The sequence below is a fragment of the Erinaceus europaeus genome, chromosome 15, assembly GCF_950295315.1.
Source record: "Erinaceus europaeus chromosome 15, mEriEur2.1, whole genome shotgun sequence".
Classification (NCBI taxonomy): Eukaryota; Metazoa; Chordata; class Mammalia; order Eulipotyphla; family Erinaceidae; genus Erinaceus; species Erinaceus europaeus.
In genome coordinates, this window is record NC_080176.1 from 69,888,082 (window position 1) to 69,893,876 (window position 5,795).

Sequence of the window (5,795 nt, forward strand, 5' to 3'; positions counted from 1 at the left end):
CCACTCGAGGAAGACTGGTCCTGAAATGAGTGCAGCTTAGCTCACTCCCAGCTGTGACCATGGGATTAGAACACAGACTGACAGGGACTCAGAGGTTACACAGGCTCCTGTGCTAAATATGAATGGATATGGGTCCCAGGTCAGACTGACATAGTAATTGTACTTATATTTTTTCCCCCAACTTTGGGAGATACTCCCTGCCTTTATCTAGCTATCTAGTCCTATTCTCAACTTTGACACCATATTCTCAGACAATATTTTTAGTCCACCTGCAAGTTAGCTGTTAGCTATCAAGCTCCAGCAAAAATTATCACCGTCATGGGTCCCTAGGAACGTACCTAAAATAGACTTCCTAGCTTCTTCCATCCACCCTAAAATCCTTATTTCCTTCTGCTCTATTCCTACTTTGTGGTTCCTGTCCATGAAACATTTGGTCCTGCCATATATATATATATATATTCCTGCTTTATATCTTACTACATTTCAGCCACCAAGTTGTGGATGCTACTACAATTCCTTCTTGAACTTTCTAGGCAGATGACTTTACTAATGTGTCCTGGAACCTCACCTCTCCAGAGCCCTATCCCACTAGGGACAGATAGAAGCAGGCTGGGGATATGGATCCACCTACCAACACTGATGTCCAGTGGTGAAGCAACTACAGAAGTCAGACCTTCCACCTTCTCCACTCTAACGAGAATTTTGGTTCATACTTCCAGTGAAGAAAATGTTAGAGGAACATGACCAGAGGGCTCTGAACTCCAACCCCATCAGGACCCAGAGAAAGAAGAGGAAAATAAAAGGAAAGGACACTCAGAAGCAGTAGGTGTGACTCAGAAAGGAAGAAAAAGCAGGACTATAGAAAAAAAGGGCTATTATATATGTAAATATAGATAGACAGTTATAGTAATAATTGTCAACCCATATTTATGGAAAAAAAATCTTAACATTAGGTAGAGTGATTTCTTCCACTTCATTCCTTTTCAGAACTTAATAACCTGTTCTTTCCATTTATTTAATTCTTTTGTTCCCTGTGTCACTATTTTATAACTCTTGTCATAAAGATATGCAGATTTTACATGATTTACATTACATTTCTTTTGGGCAATGAAAGATAATATTGTATTCTTGTTTCTTTCTTCTTTTTTAAAAGGTTTAGGAAGGAGAATGCAGCAAAGCAGGATGTTTCTGCCACATTCTGCCCTATGAACACTGATTTGTCTTGGACTTGGACTTGCACTTCGAGACTGGCATGCCCCAGGCTGAAGTGCTGGACACAGGAAAAGGATCCAGGACTTGAGGCTGTACTCATTTAAGTCTCAGAATGAGGGGTAGCTTCTCTCAGACCTTAGGGTTCATTTTACCAACTTGCATGTTGATTTTTGGACTGTTATTTTCTTCTTTGTTCTAATTTTTACTGAGTCATTTGACCAAGAGTTTATCTGGTTCTGACCTACCACTGGACCTGACCTATGGACTGTCGTATAGTCTGTCTTGTCCCTGATGCTAATTTGAGATGGATAAAAAATAGAAGTAACATGTTGGATACAACAGAATGATAAGTAAATGAGAGCATCAGGACAAAGAGAGAATATGACAAACAGTGTACACAGTCCACACATGTTTGTGTACAAGTTGTGTATTTGTGAAAATTGAGCTATGTCATATTGGACTTTGAATATTGACATCCATAGTCAAGAAGGAAAGTGATCATTTAAAAAAGTGACATAGTTTTCCTAAAGTTAAGCACAAAATAAACAGAAATACAAACTAGTTGACCAGAAGTATGGTATTATTTCTGAGACATGAAAGAGTCCACAGTGTGGTATGAGAAGATAGCAACTTCAACACCAACCTCCATAAATACAGCAAGTAACCATGCTCTATTGTCCCATTGTTTCACTGAAGATTCTATTTGTACTGTCAAAGCAAACTGGCATAATGCCAAAGCAAAATTTAATAAAAACTATTTTAGGATGCAAATCAATGCAACTCAACTATGCAGTTTTCTGATGATTTGGTCTGAACTGCAGGCAAATTTAGGCTATACAGAGAAATACAAAGAATATATACTCTTCTGGAAATACACTGTAAGTGTTATTTTCCATCACCAAGACTTTGATATAACATTTTGGACAAGGTACTCAAGGTAACAAAATCATACAATGAGATTTTTCTTTTGTATGTGTGTGTGTGCAGCGGGTTAAGGACAAATTCACATGTTCTGGCAATCAATCATCCAAAGCCAAAATATAGAGCTGATATTCTCTTAATAGTTTAAATAGCAGAACAAGGATATATGTTTAATAGGTTACTGCTTCCTCTAAATACACCCCCATGGTGTTTATTAGACAGCTAGCATTTTAAGAATTTGTGTATTTGTAGTCTACAGAGTTTACTGGGTTTCATTCTTCTAACTGCAGGTTTGTTGTTGTTGTTTTGGTATGCTGTTCAAAAGAAAAGTGCTTTGTAACAAAAATGTCTATGGTGAGAGCATTTTGATATCTTTTTAAACCTGTGCAGTGGATTGGCTTCACAGCCTGGCATTTTCAGGGACTGTGTGTGCAAGTAGCCTCATTATTGATAAATATTTTAAAACACGTGGTATTTACCCAGAAGGTCCCAGTGGTTCGATGTGTCTCCTGCGGAAATGGCATGCAATAAAAAACTCCAGAATGAAGTTTCAGAGGAAAAAAGGATACTGCACTTAAACAAAAATTCAATAAAAGAAATGTTAGAAAATCCCCAGAGCATTCCAACCAAGTTATGGATTAATTGCTTGGCACATTTCCCTTTTTAATTCCAAGCTGCCTTTTTGTTAGCTGAGTAAACAAAACATCTAGAGTAAGTCAACTTCAGCCAATGATGACAGCCCATTAACATCATGACTGATAATAATGATCATTCTCAATGGCTTTGACAAGGTCCACACAGGAGCAGTAGTTAACCAACAGGGACCCTGTTGAGAAAGAAGGCAAAGTACTCTTGTTCATTCTGATTTTGAAAATGGGAAATAAATGGGCTGAACAGGAAAGGTTTGTCTTCTGACTCAAGTCTAGACTCCCACCCAGCAGACCCAGAGCCCCTTGTGAAGGGCTTATAGTGATGCAGCTGCCTTCGGTGCTGTGGGGTTGAAGGAAAATGAAAAGGAACTTTTAAATCCCAACTCCAGCATTCCCTGCAAGCATGTTAATGCCAGTGAGTTTTAGGGCTGGGAAGCAATTGATTACTGCATGACAAAATTGGTAGTTAGCACACTTGTTCACGCCTCAAGGAAAATGTTTTCATTAGGGATCATTTTATTTACATAATGTCAATCCTATCTCTCCTTCCCCTTCCTGAATTCTCAGTCCTGAAAGAGCAAGGGCTCTGTCTTCCTTATTGTTTGCAGAAGATGTATAGTGAATATTAAATAATGTTCAGCTACAAACAAGAGACATTCAGTTAGGTTTCTTAAAAAAATAAATAAATAACAGCAACCACACAATACCTACATTTTTCTTATAGAAGCCTCCAACAGTCAAATGGATGTGAACTTGTATCTTGGTTCTTTTTAAATTTTTTTTAATTATCTTTATTTACTGATTGGATAGAGACAGTCAGAAATCAAGAGGGAACGGAGGGAGAGAGAGGGTGAGAGACAGAGAGACACCTGCAGCACTGCTTCACCACTTGTGAAGCTTTCCCCCTGCAGGTGGGGACTGGGGGCTCGAATCCAGGTCCTTGTGCACTGTAACATGTGCGCTCAACCAGGTGCACCACCACCTGGCCTCCCGCATCTTGGGTCTTATCTGGCAGCACCTTGTTGTGTATATTGCCATTCCTACTACATCCTAGACTTTCTTCAAGACTTGATGCATTTCTTCATGCAAGGAAGAAATCTCCCCACACATCAGAAAACCTGTCTTGAGAGGAATCGTGCTTCATGAATCAATAGGCAACCAACCCAGAATCTCTTTGACCTTCAGTGTCTCATCACTATACTCACATCTTTTAAAATGAAAACTTTGTCCCAGATAAATCTACAGATACCTTGGGGTTAAGCCCATGATTTGACAACTTGTGATTGCTGTTCCTTCTGTGAATGCCTGAAGCTGGTGGTGAACTTGGATGCTGGCTTTTCTTTCTCATCCTTAAGTATTGCATTTGTATTGAATTATTGAACTATATCCAACCTTCTCCCCCATCCCCGCTTTTTTTTTTTTTTAACCAAGGTCAAAAATGAATGCTCTGAAAATCAATCCCTGGCTTTTTCAAGCTGAAATAGAGAATAGAGCTCAGTTAATATAACCCGCTTAATTTGACAAATAGGGAAACTGAGTCCCAAAGGGGTTTTGTATTCAATTCAGAGTCATGCAGTTATTTAGTTACAGAACTTACAGTCATCCATATATCAGAGAGCTCAGAGAAACAGTAAAGTATGCAACTCATCCCATTTCTTGGCAATGTGTTTCTTTTCAACTTCAGTATCACTGTGTTGAGGAAATGTTGATTTACAGGGTTGTTGGCACAGTTACACTTTTCCCCAAGATAGGTATCACTATATATTTTCTTTTTTAAAAAACATATTTATTTTATTTATTTACTCCCTTTTGTTGCCCTTGTTGTTTTATTGTTGTAGTTATTATTGTTGTTGTCGTTGTTGGATAGGACAGAGAGAAATGGAGAGAGGAGGGGAAGACAGAGAGGAGGAGAGAAAGATATACACCTGCAGACCTGCTCCATTGCCTGTGAAGCGACTCCCCTGCAGGTGGGGAGCCGGGGTTCGAACCAGGATCCTTATGCCGGTCCTTGTGCTTTGCGCCACCTACGCTTAACCCGCTGTGCTACAGCCCGACTCCCATATTTTCTTTTTTTAATTGAGCGGGGTAATGTTTTATAGTACAGTCATTGACATATGCACACAATTTCATTATGTACTGGGTACCCAAAATTTTCTTCCTCTCCTTCTTCTTCCTCCGTCCCCAGAATCCTTTGCTTTGGTGCAATACATCATGTTCAGTCTGTGTTTCACTTTGTGTTCTCCCTCCATGTCTCTACTTTATTAAGTCCTACTAATATAATAAGTGAGATCATTTGATATTGTCCTTTTTTTTTTTTTGGCTTATTTCATTCAACATGATGTCCACAAGTTTCATCCAAGATGATGCATAGGAGATAACTGCATCCTTTTAAACAACTGAGTAGTATTCCACTGTGTATATATAACACAGGGTTTTTCTTTTTTGCCACTCACCTGATATTGGACATCTGGGTTACTTGCAGGTTCTGGTGATTATAAACTATGCTGCTATGAACATAGGTATTCATAGATCTTTTCTGATAGGTGTTTCTGTTTCCTCTGGGTAAATCTCTAGGAGAAGAATGGCTGGGTCATAGGGTAGGTCCATTTCTAGTGTCCAAATAAGTCTCCAGATTGCTTTCCACAATGGGCAGATCATTTCACACTCTCACCAGTAGCTTCACTACTTCCTTTTTAAAAAAAGTTAAAAAAAAAATATTTATTTATTTATTTCCTTTTGTTGCCCTGGTTGTTTTATTGTTGTAGTTATTATTGTTGTTGTTGTTGATGTTGTCATTTCTGGATAGGACGGAGAGAAATGGAGAGAGGAGGGGAAGACAGAGAGAGGGAGAGAAAGATAGACACCTGCAGATGTGCTTTACCACCTGTGAAGCGACTCCCCTGCAGGTGGGGAGCCAGGGGCTTGAACCGGGATCCTTATGCAGGTCTGCTACTGCCCGACTCATAGTTTCACTACTTTTTATCTTCAATCAAACCTTCCTCCTCCTCTACC